This window comes from Anomalospiza imberbis, chromosome W, assembly GCF_031753505.1.
Source record: "Anomalospiza imberbis isolate Cuckoo-Finch-1a 21T00152 chromosome W, ASM3175350v1, whole genome shotgun sequence".
Taxonomy (NCBI): domain Eukaryota; kingdom Metazoa; phylum Chordata; class Aves; order Passeriformes; family Viduidae; genus Anomalospiza; species Anomalospiza imberbis.
The window spans coordinates 1,980,525-2,002,646 of record NC_089720.1 but is presented as its reverse complement, the minus strand read 5'-3'; the positions used below and the strand labels follow the sequence as shown (position 1 = coordinate 2,002,646).

The 22,122-nt window shown below is 42.9% G+C and overlaps 1 protein-coding gene and 1 long non-coding RNA gene across 2 annotated transcripts in view; both read left to right on the top strand.

Annotated features, from left to right (window-relative positions):
• The window catches only part of LOC137464308 (ubiquitin-conjugating enzyme E2 R2-like), a 175,598-nt gene that overhangs the window by 15,702 nt on the left and 137,774 nt on the right, over window positions 1-22,122 (top strand). The gene's annotated exons all lie outside the window — the stretch shown is intronic.
• LOC137464319 (uncharacterized) lies at window positions 10,339-20,016 on the top strand. Its single transcript, XR_010994183.1, has 2 exons — window positions 10,339-16,367; window positions 17,055-20,016. It is a non-coding gene; the product is annotated as an uncharacterized lncRNA (long non-coding RNA).

Here is a 22,122-nt window from a genome sequence, read left to right as displayed (position 1 = left end):
TGGCATGGGTTTCGGCCATCTCCCTCCACGCAGTAATGGTGGACGCAGGTGGCAGAAATGGATGGAGAAAAGGCTTCCTTTACGAACTCACAGGGAGAGCTGATCCTGGTGCCCCCTCTGGATAGCAAAAAGAGCTGTAGCAGGAACCTCGGAGTAGCAAGCTCAGAAGGCAGAGATGAACAAAGTCCCGGAGTGGTAGGTGAGATGTATCAGAAACTCGGTAGCTATAGCTGAAACTGCGGGGCGTCCCGACAGGGCAGGAGGTGCGAGGTACAGTATAGCAAAGAAACTTTGGAGCAGTGGCAAAAAACAGCAGCAGCGGGACAGGGGCAGCCCGACTCCCGAGCAGGGCAAGGGAAAGGCTCCCTGGGCGGGGAAAGGGGTCAGGAACCCGGGGTTTTCCCTTAAGGCACTGGAGCAGATGGTGAAGGGTCCTTTGTTTGGTGAGGTAGGGTGTTAATAAGGTCCCAGTGCAACGGCCGCTCTTATGACAAGTGGAACTCCACTCATGGTAGGAGAAGGCAGCAGAAGACAGAACCCTGCAGTGGTGGTGAATTCTTCCCACAACGACTGCAGCCTCCTTCGCCTCTGAATGCTGAGAGCGCAAGGACTTGCAGTTGCTCCAGCCTCTTCTTTTCCAGCCAAATGCTTGTGGTATCTCTACCCTTCCCAGAGAAACCCCCAGGTAAAAAGAGGGAGTAGCCAGGTGGACCCCTCCCCCGACCTGTGGTGCTTCTTTTGTCTCTCTTAAGTATCCAGTTGTTGTCTCCTAGCAACACATATGGGGAAAAATTCTTTGAGAGAAAGAAACAAAAGAAAGAATCTTAAACCCCAGCATTATTGAAATCCCCCAGACCACGAATGGCTCAATCACTTCCCCCCTCCCCCAAGGCAGGCTGGGAAGGAGAATTTGAGACACAAAAGGGTAAAGATCACGGGTTGAGATACAAACAATTTATTAGAAAGAGCAATGAAATAAGAAAGTGAACCATAGCAACAATACTAATAACAGTGTGTACAAGACAGGCAAGAAATTTACACTCAGTTGCTTACCACTTGGAACTCAGTGCAACTTGACTGTACACCCCGGCAAAACAGGAAAGAACATCACCCCACTTTGTTTTGTCCCCCCCTGCCATGCATGGCGGTATCTAATAGCCCCAGGTTCGGGGTTGTACCCCTCCTGGCTGCTGCAAAAATTAACCCTGTCCTGGACAGAACCAGGCCACCAGTGAACTTCTAAATGAAACTAGCCACTTTATGTTACTGTGTCATCTCTATTGAAGCATATGAAAATTAGTTCTAAGACCAACATATGAAATAATTTCCATTTCTTAATGCATACCAGAAACCTGAAGACATATGTGCTTTAAAACTTGGCTAACATGCTTTCTTCTTTCTGTGAGATTTAACTTTGTGTGGAAGAAGCTTGGCTGCCTTTGGCCTGAAATGCAGCAATAGTAGCTGTGATAAACGCCAATCACTTGGTTTTTAAAATTTATAAAGGTTTAATAAAAATAAATTGGAAAAAAAATTAATACAAGTAAAGTAATAAAGATTAAACAATTAGAGTTAGGACAATTAAAGAGACAATAACAGCAAAAAGTTACAGCCCGGGCTGGGTACCTCTCTCTGGACAAAAGTGAGCCAGGAGAAGGACCCCGATAAAAAAGAATTCCCTCCTTAAGAGGGGTAACCTGTTGCATACACAAATCACTTCATGAATATGCATATTTTTATTTAAAACAAGAAATTCGTCCTGTACTTGTTGAGGAATTCCTGTTAATCCCAGGCGCCTTGAAGTCTAAGTCGAGTTTGGAGAAGTTCGGTTTTTTTTGTTGCTAAGGAAAGCCATAAATTCCTCTCCTCTGGAAGATTTAGGGCTTTCTGTAATTGTTATCTCTGTGTGAAGAATTTCTTGATTATCTTCTCCTTCTCTTGAGCAAAAAGAATACCACACACACATATTTTCTATTTTAACTACTAAAGCTTAATTTCAATTACAAAACTACATTTACTATATTATTTAAATGTTGCTACAGCATAACTTTCCAACCTAGCATAATACATATAGTAAATATCTGTGTAGAGCCATATAATATGCATTTTTCACAATCCTTCCTCTTTCTTTTTATAATTACTTTGGCTCAAGCAATATTTACTGCTTTCTAGCCTTCATTTTTCGTTCATTTTCTTCATAAATCAATCTAGCTTCTTGAAAGGGGTCTTCTATATTATTTTGTTTCTTTAATACCATAATCTTTTGCACCGTTTTTGTTGTATCCAATTTTTGATTCATGGTCACTAATTGCATGCCTTGAACTACACTGGTGATGAGTCGAATGAAACAGGGGATCGAACAAGGAAGAAACATTAGACCAGCGTTAGCGCATAACAGGAAGAAGCCTTGCTTTTTCCACCATTCTATTCCCAACACGTTATCCCACCAGCTAGTATTCAGCATTGGTATACAAATTGTCAAGTGAGATTGGTACAGGTTTAGGTGGTGGTGCCGGCTTAGCCTTTTTGTTTATCAATTGCTCTTTTACCTAATCCTGTGCTTTATTCCCAATAGCGTATGTGAAACAAATCCATTTCTCCCCTTTTGGGCATTCACTTCCCATCCTGTTACCACTTATTCCTAAATTCTCAGTAATCCAATACTTTTGTCCACTGTGCATGCAGTTTCCTTATTTGGATGGGTTATAACAGTGACTGTTGACATGAGTGTGCGAGATAAAAAAGGAGCCTCGGTGTCTTTCCATATACAGCTTCTGGTAACACCTGTAGCATGGTTTTGTCAATATCCCAAAAGGGAAAAGACAGAAAATGAGTGACAGAAAAAGGAGAGGTCCAGTATGGCTTATACTCCCACCTCCCATGCCTATGGGGTTGCAACCCACACCAGGTGTATGTGATCTTCTTGGTGGCGATTATAGAGGCCAATCTGGTCTTGCCCTCTCTTCTCTTGTCACTTTCTCTTAGCTAATTTCCAGGCAAATCGTTTTTGACACTCCTTAACGTGGTCTCCCACTGTTCCTCAGATATTTCCCATTCAACAGGCACTAATAATTCCCATCCACAAAACAAAGTTATTATTTCAGTTGCTTCGAGCTCTACTTGGATAGGGGATCTAGTTGGCACTCGACACTTCTGCAACGAGGGCGTTTCTTGTGTGAACTACAATACCAATTTTTCCCACAATTCAAACATTTACATTTAACCCAACTAACATGCCCAGTATTTGGGTGAATCAGACAGGGTATATTACGTGGCACTGATTGAGGTTGTAATTCGCCCTCCTCTTTGTATAAATCACAGGCTAAGGCCAAAATACAGGAGTTTTCTGTCCGAAACAGTCCCGATCCTCCTGTCTGTGGTGGCAGTATTATTTCCCAAGGAGGGTACCGGAGGCACCTCAAAGTTTGTCCAGGCGGTATTTGAAACCACTGATGTAAGCTCGGTCTTACTTCCCAGTCAGGTGTGATCCTGTGTATATTTCTTGGATCATTCGGGTCTTCCTAGTTCATTACCACCCATTCCCAGTTTAAGAGTCAATTTTATATCACCCGGTTCAGATGTTATCGTCCACTCCTTAGGTTCTTCTACAGGTCCTTTGATTCTGCTGGCGTGGATCCACCCTCGTTCTCTGGTCCGCATCGCAGCCTCGGTCGTCAGCAATACCTGAAAAGGACCTTCCCATTGTGGAGTTAAAGATTGTTCTTTCCATGTTTTTACCAACACCCATTCTCCTGGGTGAATATTATGGATTTTAAAGTCTAAAGGTGTGGTTTGGGGGATTATTCCTTTTAACCTCAAATTTTCAAGAGTTTTTGCAATGGTGTTAATATATCCTTTAACCCTCTTTTCCCCTACCTCATAGGTAGCATTTTCATGTTGGGTGGTCAGAAAAGGTAATCCAAACATCATTTCATAAGGTGACACTACCAGGTCTGACCTGGGTTTGGTTCGGATCCTCAGTAAGGCTAAAGGTAGGCATTGTACCCATGACATTCGGGTTTCAACTATTAATTTAGTTAAAGTTCTTTTTAGAGTCTGGTTCATCCTCTCTACTCGGCCGGAACTTTGTGGATGCCATGGGGTGTGTAGCTCCCATTTTATCCCTAAGGTCTGAATTAATTGTTGTAATACTTTTGACGTAAAGTGTGTTCCTCTGTCTGAGTCTATCCTATTAACCATTCCGTATCTTGGAATAATCTGTTCCAGAAGGGTTTTACTTACCACATTGGCTGTGGCCTTGGCAGTGGGAACCGCTTCCACCCAATGAGTTAGATGGTCTGTTATTACTAATAAATACTTCCATCTTTGAACTTGAGGAAGTTCAGTAAAATCTACTTGGATACTTTGAAATGGTCTAAGAGCTAATTTCTGACCTCCCAATGTGGTTTTTCTCATTACCTTTTTATTTATCCTTTGGCAAGTTATACATTTTTCAGTTACTTTCTTTGCTATCCCAAAAATCCCAATACACCCATAGTTCCTTAGAAAATGATCACACAAAGCCTGAGTACCCCAGTGAGTTTTCTGATGCATGTCTTCTAATATTCTTCTAGTAAGCATTTTATTAAGTAATTGTCTTCCATCAGGAAGTTTCCATTTCCCTGATTCATCTTGTTCAGCTCCTATCTCCTTTAATTCTTTTTCCTCTGTTTCACTAAATTTTGGAATTTCCAGTTTCTCCTCATTTGGAGTTAATATTAGCATAACTCTTTCAGCTCCGTTTTCTGCTGCATCCTTAGCTTCCTGGTCCGCTAAGTTATTTCCTCTTACTTCTGGAGTCACTCCCTTTTGGTGACCCTTAATGTGTACTACAGCTATCTCTTCTGGTAATTTTAATGCTTCTAAAACCTCTAAAATGAGCCCCTCATGTACTAATCCTTTTCCCCTTGAATTAAGCAATCCTCTTTCTTCCCAAATTTTTCCAAAGGTATGTACTACTCCAAAGGCATACCTTGAATCAGTATATATAGTTCCCTTTTTGTGTACTAAATATTCCAGTGCCCTTTTTAGAGCATATAATTCACAGGTTTGAGCTGACCAGTTTGAAGGGAATTTGCCCTTTTCAATAGTTTGCATGTTTTTCCCATCAACTACTGCATACCCTGACATTCTTTTTCCTTGTAGACACCTGGAGGAACCATCCACAAAAATTATCTCCCCTTCTGAAAGGACTTGTTCTTCAAGGTCTTCTCGAACTTTTGTTTGGTACTGGATAATTTCTAGACAATCATGTATTAGATTATCTGTTGGTACACTATAACCTTTTGGAATATTTAACAAACAGGTTTTTTCTGCTCCGGTATCTACCACAAATTCCAATTCTTCTTCTTGGGGACCTACTTTTAAAGTTATCACAGGCTCTAGATGGTATCTGTCCCCTAGAAAATAGAGCCTTTGACACCCCTATTCTTCCTCTGTGCTCATCTCTTTGAAGATTTTCAAATCTTTTGCCCGCTTAGGACAGTCCCTTCTATAGTGTCCTTCGCCCTGACAGTAAAAACAGACATTCCTAGAATGCTCCTGAGGTTTGGTTTGTATTGGGGTTTTATTCTTTTCTGTTCCCCTGTCTCTACGACCTTCATATTTAGGAGTAATTGTTTTCTCTCATGGTGACTGCCATAATTTTTGCCTTCAGTTTAGCTTTTTCTTCATCTCTCCGGACATCATGCCAATCCTCAATTTTTTCTAATTTCTTTCTAATATCTGGCCAAGCGTTTGTAACAAAGTTAATCCTTAACAAAGCTTTTCACACATCAGTTTCAGTATCTATTCCGGAATATTGTTTTATATTTCTCCTAAGTCTGTCTAACCATTCAGTTGGAGTCTCTTCTTTCCCCTGCTGTGCCTCAAAAGCCTTTTTAGCATTTTGCCCTCGAGGTGCCGCCCGTTTTATTCCCTTGATTGTTGTATTGCGATAGTCATTCATAAGTTTTCTCCCCTGCTCACTATTTTGACCCCACCCCGGAGGTTCAGTTGGCATTATTTCTTCTCCAGAGGGCCCCTGTGGATGTTCCTTATTCCAGGCTTTTATGCCTGCAACTCTGATCATCTCCCTTTCTTCCTGAGAAAATAGTATCTTTATTATAGACTGCATCTCTTCCCAAGTGTAAATGTTTGGACCTAAAAATTGGTCCAGTTGTTCAGCTGTGCCAATGGGATCTTCTAAAATCCCTTTGATTTCCTTTTTAAAATTTCTGACTTCGGAAGAAGTCAGGGGAGCATTCACAAATCCAGTCCAACCCCCTCCCATCGGGACCTCTCTCAGTGGAAATAGACCAATTTCTTTCTCCCCGTATTTTTCTGAAGCCTTATTTTCGTGTGGTGAGGAAAAATCAGGAGAAAGCTGCCTCTTAACTGCACCTCTAGTAGTTTTATAAGGAGCATCTTCCAGGGACAGGGAGTTCCTTGGAACCGGAGCTGCGGTTTCCAAGGGAACGGAGCTCCGGGCAGGAAGGGCGGTGTGAGGAGGACATACCATAGAGGCCAGGTCCTCCAGAGGCGGAGCACGGGCGGGGTTTGCTGCCGGAGCTGCTGAAGGGGGCAGCATGTCCGGGGGATACCGGATGGGAGTGCTACAGCCTCAGTGTGGCTCACGGCGGCTGAGCCGGCCGCTCCCGGCAGGGGCAGGGCAGCGGCGGCAGCGCCCAGTGTAGCCGGAACGGGCAAAACCGCGGGGGATGGGGCCGAGAAAACCGCTGCGGGAGAAGCGGCCAGAGACGGGACAGCCGGGACTAACGGGAGCCCGCCGGGCGCGGCCAGCGAACCAGCCGCGGACAATCTGGGCAGGATGGGGGAGGGGGTCGGTCGGGCAGCCGCGAGCAGCGAGGTGGCGGCCGGTACCGACGCGGCAGGCGGCGAAACAGGGACCGGGAGGGCCGTCGCAGGCAGCGGGACGGGAACCCGCAGAGCCGCCGCCGCGGGCACGGGAACCGGGGCAGGAACACGCGGCGAGCCAGAGCCCGGGGTGGGCGCAGGGACCGGGACAGGCACCGACACCGTTGCCGGCGGAGCTGAAGGGAGCGGCTCGCTGGGACCCGAAACCGGTGCTGGGGCCGCAGGCGGTGCAGGCGCGAATTGGAAGGGAGGAGGTAACATTTCTAAAGGATCCCATTCTTTTTCTTTTCCTCTTTTTTCCTCTTGCTCCCCTCCCTTCTCTTTCCCTTTTTTCCTTTCTTGTTTTGTTTCAGGGATTTCTGATACCTTAAAGATATTTAGTTTTCTAAAATCCCCTGTCCAACACGTGGCATATTCTCTTTTTTCTGAATTAAACGGTTCCTTTGAGTTTACAAATACATTTAAAGCCTGACAAATCCATTTCTCAAAAGAACCATATCTAGGTCAATAAACGTGGTCAGATCTTATTTCCTTTGCTGGTCATTCAAGCATACAAAATTGTATCATCTTGACTTTGTCTTTTTTTTTTGTACAAGGGTTTTTTTCCCAGTTGGCTATCATAACTCCCAGAGGACTATCTTGGGGTATTTCTGTTGATAATTTCTTACTCCTTTTTTTCTTTCCTGTATTCTCCTTACTGGATTTCTGTCCCAGTTTTCAAGATCTTATCTATTCACCCCCTGCCTCTGTTTTTCACTTTCCTCTCACTACCTAAATACCACTTTTCTTTCAACTATATTAAAAAACCTCCTTTTTCTCACACTCCTTTTCAATACAATACACTTTCCTCCAAGGAACTATAATAAAGCCTAAAATAAACAATCTACATTACATATACTTTCATTCGTCCACATTTACTCAACTTTATTTTTCACCTACTCTCACACACAACAAAACAATCACAACAACAAGGTACCTTCTAATTTTAACACCTATTACACGTTTAGGTGTCCCTGGCCAGTCCCGGTGTTCTTGGATACCCCTCAATCCGGCTGTGTTGTTCCCAACCCCAGATTCTCTCGGGTGTACCCTCACTCTGGCAAAATTTTACTCAATCCTGGGTGCTCTCGAAGATTAATATCTCAACCCAGCAGACTTTTATTCAACCCTGGGTGCTCTTGAATATTAATATCTCAACCCAGCAACAACCCTGGGTGCTCTTGAAGATTAATATCTCAACCCAGCAGACTTTTATTCAACCCTGGGTGCTCTTGAATATTAATCCCTCAACCCAGCCCATTCAATTCAACCTAGCAAAAAAAATTTTAAAGGCCCCCCTTTTTACCTTCTTATTTTCCCCAATGTATTATGCCAGGAACACCCTCGGCTTCTTCTCTCCAAGGGGTTCCACTCCTTCCCGGAGACCTAATCTAAATTTTCCCCGGGGGGATTCTCTCACTCTTTTATCATTCGCTTCGTCTCTGTACTGGCCGCTTTTCTCGCGAAAAAGACGGAAACTCAGCATAAGAAACTTCGCAATCGCTTAGCAGGTCTGGGGTAACCAGCCCGCCTCTACCACACATTCACCCCCCCTTATCCACCCCATCCCAACAAATACTTACCTATCCCTTGTCCTTGGGTCTTTGTTCTTCGTGTACACTTTGGTCTTAGGGGCTAATTACCGCGGTTTGAGGGAATTCTTTCCCTTTTCTTTGCTTTATTGTCTCTTTTTGTCCATTGGATCGTAACCTGCGGTCTGTGGTCACACCAGGGGAACAGAGCGAGGCTGCCTAATCAGGGCAGGACGCGTCTTCTCACTCTAATTCTCCTACAGCACCCACAGCGAGGTATTAATAACCATCCTCTGCTACCATTTGTGATAAACGCCAATCACTTGTTTTAAAAATTTATAAAGGTTTAATAAAAATAAAATTGAAAAAATTAATACAAGTATAGTAATAAAGATTAAACAATTAGAGTTAGGACAATTAAAGAGACAATAACAGCAAAAAGTTACAGCCCGGGCTGGGTACCTCTCTCTGGACAAAAGTGAGCCAGGAGAAGGACCCCGATAAAAGAGAATTCCCTCCTAAGAGGGGTAACCTGTTGCATACACAAATCACACCATGAATATGCATATTTTTTATTTAAAACAAGAAATTAGTCCTGTACTTGTTGAGGAATTCCTGTTAATCCCAGGCGCCTTGAAGTCTAAGTCGAGTCTGGAGAAGTTCAGTTTTTTTGTTGCTAAGGAAAGCCATAAATTCCTCTCCTCTGGAAGATTTAGGGCTTTCTGTAATTGTTATCTCTGTGTGAAGAATTTCTTGATTATCTTCTCCTTCTCTTGAGCAAAAAGAATACCACACACACATATTTTCTATTTTAACTACTAAAGCTTAATTTCAATTACAAAACTACATTTACTATATTATTAAAATGTTACTACAGCATAACTTTCCAACCTAGCATAATACATATAGTAAATATCTGCGTAGAGCCATATAATATGCATTTTTCACAGTGGCTCTACTGGGGGAAGCTGGGTAAGTGGGCTAGACTTTATGGAGGCTGTGAAAATTTGGGCTTTTACGCTTTGGAACTGAAATGAACAGGTCTAATGCCTTTATTAATGTTCAGCTCTGTATTAAAAAGATCAGCTAGGCAGGGGGCCCGACACGGACCTCGCCCCCACTGTTGTAGCTTTCCCAGGTAGCCGAAAGGGAAGGAGGTGTGCAGAGTCTGTCACTGAAGTCCAGAGCAGCAGCTGTCCTCTCTCCTTTCCTTGTGGCAACACCAGGAAATTCCGTCTCTTCGTTTTTGCTTCCCACAGCCTACTCTAGTCTAGTCTTTTGTAGGTGATGGTGACAGGGCAAAAGTCGATCAGGGGATGTGTTTCCCTCTTCCTCAGCTCGGGCATTTGTCTAGCCCCCTCTACTGTGTTTAGTTCTTTATGTATGGGTGTCTTTATCCCCTAAAAAACGCTCCCAATGTCCCAAGGGGTTTTTTTAAAATTTGCCTTTTAGTCCCAGAATGGCAGCGTGGGTGGGGGAGGCAGGTTTTCTCCAGGTAGTTTAGAGAAAACAAACAGAGCAATTAGCTAATTAACATTTCAGTATTGGTACTCAGCTAGAGCCAGCAGCCCTTCCAGTGTTGCCATGGGAATTAGGAAGGCCCTGCCCGCCTGGATGATCTGCATCCCCGGGGAACACTGGGAACTTTGTTCACTACAGATCCCTCCTCTATTTCTTTGATTGGGCTTAATCCTGCATCAACGTATAGTCTTTGGCTTTTGAGGGCTAACTTCTTTTGGCATTTGTATGTTTTTACTTATGTCTGATGGTAATTCTCCCACTCTTTAGAAGCTAAGTAAGACTTATTTATATTCTAATTAAAAATTCTTCAGTTAACTCCTTTGGCTAAAGGACGCTTATTCTTAAACAAATACAAATTACCTAAACCTTTACTATGGCACTTCAACTTAGAACAGTTATTAACACCTTACTGTATATCAGTCTCTAGCAAGTCTTTAAAATTAATTTTAAGTCCTCTGGTCTCTTAATTACTGTCCATGCACAAGAGGAGGCGGGTGACACTGTTGGGTCTGGTCTGGCATCCGGGGGTGGCACTGGTCCTTTGACTCTGGTGACATGGGTCCAGGCTTTTTCTTAGGTTCGCACCGTAGTGTGTGTGGTGAATAGTGGCTGGAAAGGTCCTTCGAATTTGGGGGTTAATGGAGTGGTGGTGTTCCAGGATTTTATCAACACCCAATCCCCAGGACTGATGTTGTGGTCATTGGTGTCCAGAGGGGAAGTTTGGGGGAGGTACCCATTCTTTCTGAGGCCTTCTAGGGATTTTCCTATGACCTCTAAATATTTCTGAGTTGCTGCCTCCCCTTCCAGATAATCTGCTGTACTGAAAGGGGTACCTCAGGGTGTCTGGTAATAGTCTTGTTTACTTCCCTTAAGTCTTGAACTAGCCTGTATTTCCCTTCTGCTTTTCTTATGGCTAGTATAGGAGTGTTATGGGGGGACATGCATGATTCTAGAATACCTTGTTCTAATGGTCGTTTGATCACTGGGGCTAATCCTCTCCTGCCTTCAGGGGATATTGGGTATTGCTTGACTCGGATAGGGGGTATATCTCTTTGCATTTCTATTTTTATTGGTGTGATGTTCAAATATCCACACTTACTTTCTTCTGCCCATACTCTGGGGTCTATTTCCTCTATGTCTCTCTGGGTCAGCCTCATGACCTGGACTACCATCCTTGCATCTCTTGGGATGATCCCTACCCCCAATTGAACTTGCAAGTCTCTCCCCAAGAGATTACTTCCTAAATTTGGCAGATTGATAAAGTCTGCAAACATTGTCTTGAATTCCCCTTGATTTCTATATTCTCAACTATAGATGCTTTAAATGGTCTTCCCTCTGCCCCTAAAACCTCACAGACCTTCTTCTCAATGGTGACTCCTACTGGTAACTTGTTTATACTGGACTTATCTGCCCCTGTGTCAACTAAGAACTCAAATTCTTTATAGTGGGGACTTACTTCAAAGTTTACTAAGGGCTCTTCTTGATGGTTCATTGGATCCCCTAACTTATAGAGCCCCTGACACCCCTAGTCGTCTCCCCTTGAAATCTCTTCTAAGACTTCTTGTTCTTTATGCATTGCCTCATCAAACTGAAACTTCTGACAATTTCTTTTAAGGTGTCCTATCTCACCACAGTAATAGCACCTCCTGTTGCTTTGTGAAGCCTCAGGTTTCCTGAACTCATTAAAGTTCTTATTTGCTCCATATGATGGTGCTGTTTGGTCTCTACCTTTGTTAGGTAATGGCCCTGGTCTATTCTCACTTGACTTAGATGGCAGTGCTGATGATCTGCCTGCTCTTATACTTTCTCAAACAATCGCGACCATAATTCTAGCCTTAATTTTGGCTTTTTCTTCTTCCCTCTTTAAATACACTCTTAGAGCTTCTTTGAGCAACTCATTCACGTTCTTTTCTTGCCAGTCCTCCATCTTTTCTAGCTTCCGTCTAATATCGGGCCAGGATTTGGTGACAAACTGGACCTTCAAGAGGACTTGACCCTCTGGGCTATCTTGGTCTACATTTGAATATATCTGGAAATTTCGTTTCAGTCGGTTAAGCCAAATTGCTGGGGTCTCATCCTTCTCCTGAGTACTATCAAAGGCCAATTTCGTGTTGCTTCCCCTAGGGATAGACTCTTTGATCCCTCTTATCATGAGGGACCGATAGTCTCTCATGTTTTGCCTTCCTTCTTCCTGGCTGGGATTCCAGTTGGGGTCTACTAAGGGTATCTTTTGGTCCCCTGGGGTCCCCAGTCTATTTTCTCTTTCCCATATCTTCACCCCTGCTGTTCGGATCATCCGGACCTCTTTTGGAGAGAACAGAATGCTTAGAATAGAGTTAAGCTCTCCCCAGGTATAAATATTCGGTCCTAGAAATTGGTCCAACTAGTTAGATATTCCAACGGGGTCTTCTACTTAATTTCCTAGCTCTTAAATCCCCGGACTTTGGAAGCTGTCAAAAGTGCATCTACAAACCCAACTCCTCCAGCTGCTCCACCCATAGGAACTTCTCTAAGGGAAAAGAGCCTTTCTACCCTTGGTGCTTTGAATAGGGTATTACAATATGGCCCTTCTTCTAATACACCAGGTAGGGAGATAGTAGTGGAGACAGATGCTTGTTGGAGGCTAGGGGTCATGTTAGGTGGTGAACTAACACTGGGCAAGGGTGGTCTCAGCTCCCAAGTGGGAGGAGGCAAGGAAACTCCAGTTGGAGAAGGGGAAGAGGGAGTTGGGGAGATGGTTGAGGAAACTGGGGGAAGGAACCATGGAAGAGAGAAGGGAAAACGGGGGAAAGGTATCAGGGACTCAATAGGAGGGGCCGAAGGATTAACTGGGGAAACTTTTGGAGAGGTAACAGGAGCAGAAGGGGGTAGGTAATCGAGGGGGTCCCATTTTTTTCTTTTTCTAGTCTCTTCTTCTCTATTCTCTTTGTCTTCCTCTCTATTTCTTTGTAACTTGCATATTCTCACAGTCTCATTATTTATAGAATTCTCCTGCCAGCAAGCTACATAAGATAGTTGTTCTATATCAAGGTCCTCTCGGGTTTTTAGGTGTTGGTTTAACTGATTACACATCTACTGATCTCAGGTTCCATACCATGGCCACTCTTCCTGTAATTCTAACTTCAGCCATACTTCTATACTGTAATATATCATGTTACTCTTGTCTAGACCCTTCGTGGTCTCCCAAGAATCCCATTGGTCTAACAATTGCCCCAAGGGGCTGTTAGGGGGAATTCTCTTTGCTTTCTCTTTGGAAGGATCTGCTCCTTTACTATAACCTCTTCCCATTTTCAGGCCTCAAAAAGAAAAGAAAAAAATATACCTTAAATGGTGCTTCTATCTTAAATGGCAGGCAACTGACAGGCAACTAAAGCTCATCTGGCCTCTTCCCACAACTTAGTATTTTGAATCTCTTGACTGAACTTAATTTCTTTTAACTAAACTCCCACTCTTGGTACTACCCTCTTAGCACTTTACGTCGTCTCTTGGCCAAGACAATCACTAGTCACACTCACATCCATTGTCTTCTGTTCTCTTGCTCTTCGGCCTAAGTTTTGGACTTCTTGCTGGACTTTCTAGGCTTGGACCCCTGCTAAGTCTTGCCCAAACTCTTACTTGGCCTTTTGCCCAACCTTCTTACTAGGCTTAGGAGGCTTGGTCTCCCTGCCGAGGTAAGGTCAAACATCCTGCCGAGCCTTACACTCGAACTCTGGCTAAGCGCCCCTTGCCTGACTCTCCTAGTAGGCTTAGGAATCTTGGTCTCCCTGCCGAGGTAAGGTCGAACGTCCTGCTGAGCCTTACACTCGAACTCTGGCCAAGCCCCCCTTGCCTGACCCTCCTAGTAGGCTTAGCTTGCTTGCCTTCCTGCCTTTCTGCTTACTCCAGTTCATGCCTGCTCTGCCAGGGACATCCTGCCCTTCCTTCCAGGGACATTTCCCTACCTGCTCTGCCGGGGACCTCCGGCCCCGCCTGCCAGGGACATCCCACCTTCCCTGTTATCCCGACCTGCCTGCCGGGGACATGCCCTCTGCCTGGCGGGACTTGCCTCTCCTGCTTGCTAGGACGTCCTGCCCTACCTGCTAGGGACATCCCACCTGCCCTGCTGGGGATATTCCCCTTGCCCTGATTGCCAGGGACTTACTTTACCCCCACGGGGCCTCCACACGCCCGGAGGAGGGCCTGCATTATTTCTAAGGAGACGCCTCAGTCACTCCACTATTCCACTCGCTTCCCCCCGTTCCCGGCCGGCCCCTTTGCAGGAGTCCGGAAACGTGATACTAGCGGGTCCCTCTTGCTAAGGGGGTCCGCGCTGCCAGCCCCCATCTCACTCACTCGTCTCCTGTTTTTTTTTACCGATCCGACGCTCTTCCCCGTTGGTCCTCTGCGTTGCTCGTCAAACACTGATCCTAGAGTCCGGAGGTAGCCAGCAACACCTGAAGGTCCCTTGAAGCAGGTGGTCGAGCTGTCCAGCTGTCCGGGGGTCCTCTTTGGGCATGTCTATCCCGGACAAGCCCCCAACTGAAATAAACAGGTCTAATGCCTTTATTAATGTTCAGCTCTTTATTAAAAAGATCAGCTGGGCAGGGGGCCCGACACGGACCTCGCCCCCACTGTTGTAGCTTTCCCAGGTGGCCTAAAGGGAAGGAGCCGTACAGAGTCTGTCACTGAAGTCCAGAACAACATCTGTCCCCTCTCCTTTCCTTGTGGCAACACCAGGAAATTCCGTCTCTTTGTTTTTGCTTCCCACAGCCTACTCTAGTCTAGTCTTTTGTAGGTGATGGTGACAGGGCAAAAGTCGATCAGGGGATGTGTTTCCCTCTTCCTCAGCTAGGGCATTTGTCTAGCCCCCTCTACTGTGTTTAGTTCTTTATGTATGGGTGTCTTTATCCCCTAAAAAATGCTCCCAATGTCCCACTGGGTTTTTTTTAATTTGCCTTTTAGTCCCAGAATGGTAGCATGGGTTGGGGAGGCAGGTTTTCTCCAGGTAGTTTAGAGAAAACAAACAGAGCAATTAGCTAATTAACATTTCAATATCGGTACTCAGCTAGAGCCAGCAGCCCTTCCAGTGTTGCCATGGGAACTCGGAAGGCCCTGCCCGCCCGGTTTATCTGCGTCCCCAGGAACAGCGGGAACTTTGTTCATTGCAGAACTGGCTGGATTATTCTCAAAAATTTTTTAATACTGAAGTTTGTTTTGACCCCCCCGAGGATTAGGAGCAGACTCATTAGGGGTGAAACACCAGCCATGTCTCTGGTGTGAATGATATGCTTATGCTTGGGCTCTTCAACCAGGGACCATATTTTGCTTGCAGGAGGCAATTAAGTAACATGCTGCCAATTGACACAAGCTGTGAAAAGCCATACTGCTTAATGGTAATGTCCATGGGATCACATCTGGGCTGGCTGTTGTATCTATGTGCTTCTTACTTCAGCCAGGGATTTTCCTGCTTGAAGTTGTAGGTGGTATTGCTAAGTGATAGATCAGATCAGGTTGAGGTATGGGTAGTGAGTAACCATCCCAAAGCATGGCATTGCCTGTTCCCATGCCTCATGGGCATATCTTCAGTAATCTTTGGCAAGTGCACCATACTTGATCTTGCCTCGTATCCAAGTAGATAACACTGCATACTGTGGGGTTAGGTCTGTGCAATGGCAGAGGCATGGAAGAAGGCTCTAGTATGTTTGGCCACAAAAGACCTGTCATTGTGATGCTACCAGGTCTCTTAATCTGTCTTGGGGTCTTTGGGAATCCAAGCCCTCTTCCTGTACTGAAACAACTGTACTTTGGGCTGTGACTGAGGGCTGACATAAGGTCACCACATGACCTGATTAGAGTTCCTGGTGTCTCAGCCTTGTTCTGCTTCATCTTTCCCTCTGCAGTTATCAGCTTTGCTGAGCATGTGGGTGACTTTCACCTACTTTCAAGAGAACAGTGAAGTATTTTTGACGTGCCTACTCTCTACCAACACTTCTAAAATAGCTAATTTCTGCTATTAAAACAAAAATAGGCTTGCTGGTGATGCTAGGGGAGAGCCTGTGAGTTCAACATATCTAGCAAAGCTCTGGATAGAGGCTAGTGGATAGAAAGAAACTCTTGAGGTGTTGGAAGGTTGCATCAGTTCTGTATCCTTAACTTTTGTATACACCAATTTCTTTGTGATATCCTATCTTTTTTGTTTAGCATTTTCTTCAAATTTGGGGATTTTTCTTCCCTTAAGTATAGAGTAGTGATTTCTGTACTCTGAAAAGAATATACGCAGTATATTTCCTGGAACAAACTCTGTATGAATAGCTTTTTTTTTTTTTGTTTGCTTGCTTTTGCATTGTTGTAATTTTAACTCTATTTTAAATATCTTTAATTTTAAAAGTATATGTTACAAGGGAGGTGTGTTATGGAAAAACACCATGATGATGATGATTTGTCCTAGATTGCAAGGCAAGATGAATTCAATTGCAATCTGTTAGAGTTGTGGCAGTTATCTTCTCTTAATTGGGCAGTTTTCTTTATCTCTTCTACAAACCAATCCTACCCCCCAGGGAGACATCTGCTGTTAATGGCCTATTGAATGTCACTGCATGACTGATAAAAATTGCAGCATCCCATTGTGAGATGCTCCACCCAGAAGGAGAAGCCAAGCATTTCTACCTGGATATAATCTTGAGTTCCTGGAACACCAGCACGGCTTTTTCTGCACGGGATTTCCCAGAGGAACAGCTGCCTCTTCCACTGCATTGTTCAGTGGAAGATTACACCTTTTTCTTTTTCTACAAGATCACCACTCCAAACAGAACCACACCTGACACTCCAGGAGGACTGCAGCCATAATTCTCAATTGGACTACTGCCAACACCCTGACCAACAGGGTGTCAGGTTGTATTCTGACTCTGTCAGTGTAATTTTAGTTCACTGCATTGTTTATTTTATCTTTTTATTTGCTTCCCTAATAACTTTTATTCCTGCTCCCATATTTTTGCCGGAGAGCCCCCCTTAATTTCAAATTTTTAACAGTTCAGAGGGAGGGGGGTCTACATTTTTTCTATTTCAAGGGAGGCTCCTGCCTTCCTTAGCAGACACCTCTCCTTCCAAACCAAGACATGATTGTTGCAGCCGGAATAGCTGCTAATAAAGTCCAGGGTAAGGAAGCAAAAAGGGCCTTTGCATGATATCCACAAATGTTTAATTCAGCTGCACAGTAAGATGTTCAGGGTCCAATGGCACACTCATGGGGAGAGTCCAGGTTTCTGTGTCTCTGGAGGTAGGGGCTGAACAGTGGTATCGGGGCAGTACAAAGATGAGGGCCAATGGGGGAATAGGGAGTGAGTGGCTGAGGGACATAGGAACAAGGGAAAGAGCCAATGGAGTCTTAACAGCTTTTGAGGAAAGCTTCTTGTGTCTCCCTAACCCAGGGAATGCCTCTCAGGGTCTCCACAGATGATGACACTGGGAAGGAGAGTCCCTGTGCTTGTAAGGGACTTCTGTTTTATTAGGCTACTTTTATGTGATACATAACTTCTGCAACTGTAGTGATGCAGAAAACCTGAGGATGACAAAATTTAGGCTGAGCCTAAAACTTACAATGCTTGGTTGACATGTTGAATTTGGATCTTAATTTGCAGATTAATAACTAGATAATGTCAACTTGAAATAAGAGTATTATGGGAAATCAGTATCTTCTTTCCAAGAAAGGGTGTTGTGTCTACTGCTACATGCTCATATGGTCAACAAAATATTGTCTTCTGCTAGATAGCAGTCAACAAGCTTTCTTCTGTATGTTTAGTTGAGCTTTGTTTGGTAGAGCTATTGAATATTGCTTTGTCATATTTACTCTGAACATTAATTCCTACAATCTGATGTCAGACTGGGTGAAAGGGATATACAATTTGGAATTCATCATCTGTTAGGCTCTTTGTGTGGATAAAGCATGGCACTTGTTGAGAATAGTCTGTGGATGTTATACAAACAGGATGAGAGAGCCAGTAAAATGCATTTGTTTAGATCTGTTGGTGACTGTAAGAGGTGCTCATCTGAAGGACACAGAACTAGGATTGGAGGAGTTGTATAGATATATGGAGGGTTTGTACAGCTTTGAATGTAAGGTAGCAGCAAAATGTTCTTTGACAACAGTAAGAGGCAGTATAATTTGTGAGCAGAATAGGGATCAAAAGCATTCTATCTGTAATGGATTTGTATGCATGATCTCAAATAAGTTAACATTTTTTATGTAAAATGGGTATCTCTTATAATAGCATAGTTGACTAAATCTGTAGGTAGAAAGCATTTTGCTCCTTATAAAGAGCACATGAGGAAGCTTTCTTCCAAAACAAATTTGACTTGCATGTTTGTAAGTACAGTATTTAAATTTGGAATGGCTGAAAAAAATTGTGAAGTGAATAGCTTCCAGGCTGCTTAAGCAGAAACCAGAGTTTTTTTAATAAGAACGTCTGCTTATTCCTGATTTTTAAAAATAGAAACCTGAGCAGTTTCCTAAAGCACCCCAGCACAGACCCTGATGTACTGACAAGTCACACTCCCTCTGCACAGACTGTCCACATGGCAACTGCAGCGATTCTCTAAGTGCAAAAACTGAAGCTGGGGTTGTGTAACTTACCCTGGGGGAGGAGGGGAACATTCCCGGTGTTGAAGAGAAAGCCATCAAGGCCTGGGTATGTAGACTTGCTGTATGCTATGTAGGCTTCACAAATAATTTTTAGATTATTGGAGAGAATCTGGGTAAACTTGTTGGAGGAGTCAAAACTATGCCTTGGCTACCTCATCATTTGAAATATTGGAGTGATCCACACTTATTTTAGAGCTACCCTTTTTTTTTTTACCTCCCACCTCTACAATTTCATTCTTGTACTGACTTAATTGCTCCAGCTCCTGAGCTCATCTGTTATAGCCACCTCAGGTCTTATCTCCTGTGCTTTGAAGATTAGGTTCAAAATAAAGCCTCTCAGTGTAGCAAAACTGGCATTCAGGATTTGATGTTAAGTGTGGAAGTGTGAAATGGCTCATAGCTCTGTAGTATGGCAAGTGGAAACAGCCTGGTATGGTGCTTTGTGGAGCTGGCACTTTCACATAGCAGGATTTGATTCTAGTAAGTTGAGATTTTATGTATATTATTGACATGCTTCTGATTTCTGTTGTGCTTGTCATCCAAAGTGCAATTACCCAGGCTATGCTGTAACACTGATCTTAAAACATGGGCAGATAGCCAAATTCTACACTTAACAAGCACTTTAAATAGAAAACTACAGCACAATTGACCTGCAGGTACCTTTATAAAGCAAGCTGGTGTTTCTAACTGCCAGATGCTTCTTTGCTTTAATTATGAATGCATTGATAAATGCTGTTGTATACTTAATCACTAAAATAATGTTTTGTCACAGCTTAATGGGATTGCCATGTTGAGTTTCAGGCAGAATATATTCTTGCTCTAGTCTTGTTAATCTTCTGTTAATAGGTACAGTGAAAGGAATACTTGGGGCTTTCTTCAGTGACACTGTCAACCATGGCAAACCACCAAGGTTCACAGTATTAAACCACTGAGATAATTTTATAGTGTTTAAGTATGGTAGTGGTCTGGTAGTGACAGCATGATATTTAACACAAGTTATGAATTGACCCAGTTTATGAGTTAGCTTATTAGTCTATTCTTAATCCCATGTTGCCATGGTTAGACCAATACCAGTATCTGTGCTAACAGATGCAAAGTTAGTACAGTTGCAGCTGTAAATCTGTGTGTAAGTCACAGCAGTGAGAGCCATATAGAAATAAAATTGGGAAGCTGCTCTCAAATGGCTTCAGATGCTGCTGGTAGTTTTAGTGGAAGAACCTAACCAAACCTGGCTTAACTGTTTCTGTTGGTTTATCACCTATTTTATAAAATGTAATTTCTGATAAAATCTCTTGTTGTGGTGCCTTTTTTTTTGGGATCTAACATAGATGGATTGGAAGAAGAGGAGTACTGTGCAGGGTCTTATTTCTCTACTTTTACTGTTATGAAACTCCTATAAACTGTATTGTATCTTCTGAGGACTTAGCTGCTTGCAGAGCTCAGCTGAATTGGGCACCAGGTTTCATGGCTGTCATGGCAGGAGTTTGACAACTTCAGCCTCAATTAAAACATGCTAAGGGTATTATCCACTTATTAATTTCTTTGTCGAAGTTCTTTTTTTTTTTTAAGGAGATACCTGTATGAGCATGTGTTTCAAGGCCTAAGTGAGTTTGATCAGTATTATAACAAATATTGAGTCACTTTCTGCTTCTCTTGGTAACAGACATTAAAACAGAAGATTTAAGTGACAGCATAGGTGTGCGTAAACCTGGTTTGGATGTATATATCTTTGATCACATCTTTCCCTTCATTGCCTCAGTGCTCTGGAATTTAAGCTATTGGGCTTCTTCCAGCTTTTGCAGGAAACCTCATTTCTGTGGATATAACTAAAAAAAAAACATTCCAATGACAGTAACCTAAGATTCTTAAGACAGGTCTCAAAGCCCACTAAAAGTTTAAAAAAAAAAAAAAAAAAAGTTCAAAATTACTGTTTCTGGCAGCTTATTTCCTAGAAGTCATGGTGAATGGAAGGGAAGCCCAGGATAGATGAGCTGAGGTGCTGGTGTTGATTAAATGGTTGTCTTGGCAACTGCAGTCACTTAAATATCTCTAGGAAAACAAAAAGCAAAAGTTAAGATTGAGAAATGGTGATGGGTTGACAGAAGAACCTAGATCAATGAGCAGCTTGAGGTTTGTACAAGGAATTGATTTGACTACAATAGAAAGCTGCTGTTTTCAGTGGTGGGATCCTTGAGTAATGCAACCTTGCTGGTTCTCGTCTTGTAATGATAGTGTGTCTGGCTGCCCTCTTGTTGCATGACGCAAGATCCTTGGGGAGAAATGCTTGCCTCCCAGAGTGTATTCATTCAAAAATATTTTTCTTTCTTTATGGATCATTTAATTCTTTCACTATTGAACAAAAAGCAAACCCCAGAGAAAGACTGTCTGAATAAAACAAGCAGGGTTTGAGCCAATTATTTAACTGTTAACTATGACAGGTATTTCTACAGGCACTGAAGCAGAACACCAGGTGCTCAGAGAAACATTAGAAGATTAAGTGTACACTTTCTGCCTCTCATCTAATAACCAATTTCTGAGCTGCTCTTTATGATGTGACTTGTGAAAAGTCATGATCAAAGCTTCATTCAAATGTAAGTGGAAAACTCATAAGCTACTACTTGCTGCAAAGGGCAGAAGTAGACAAAACTGGAGGTGGTAGGATCAATTTTCTATCACCTTTTTACTAGGAAATATCTAGAAATAGGGACAGTATCTCTGTATATTTTTTTAAACCTGCATGTTTAATAGCTACTTCACTCTACTAGTACTGGTACAAGTTACTAGGCAGGTAATGATGTAACTGTGATGCAGATTCAGCTGGTGCTGTGGCTAATTAATTCAAAGCTTCCATCATATCATCTATTTCTACTTTGTGCTAAATAATGTGGCAAAATCTCTTCTGACTTTGTCTACTAGTAATGTAAGCTAGTGTTATAGTTAATAGTTCATTGGAATTCTGAAGTCTTAGTAAGTTAGACAGAAGTTTTCCTTGGTGAGTGACATTAGCTTCTGCAGTACTGAAATGTTAAAGTAAAAAAAATTACATTCCCAGGTGTAATGCAGATACTGATGGCAGTTTTTTTATTTATTGATAGTTTTTGCTGAAGGACCAATGGCAAAAACTCTTGTTTAGGTTTCCACTGCCTTTCTGGTTTATAAGCTTTTAACCTGTCTCACATCTCCCTCTGACCCTTCAAGGTGTTATTACACTGAAAGTGCTAATCTCAAATACAAGACTTGGGACTTTTTAAGACTTCTGAAACTTTATATGATACTATGATCAACAGATTAAGCTTCATAAATCACCTCTGGAAGTAGTGGTACATTTCCAAATATTTCCTATCATGGGCAAAGAGAATTTAATAAAAAGAATGAGGGAGTATGGGTTGAAACCTGGATCACCTAATGTGAACTGTTTGAATACTGTACTAACAGTGGGCTGCTCTCTTGTTTGGATCTGTTTTGGTTTTTTGGGGGTTTTTATTGGGTTTTTTTTACTTTCTACTTTCACTGTTTTAACAGCTAAAAGTTACAACAAGGCCTGGTACAATCAAAACC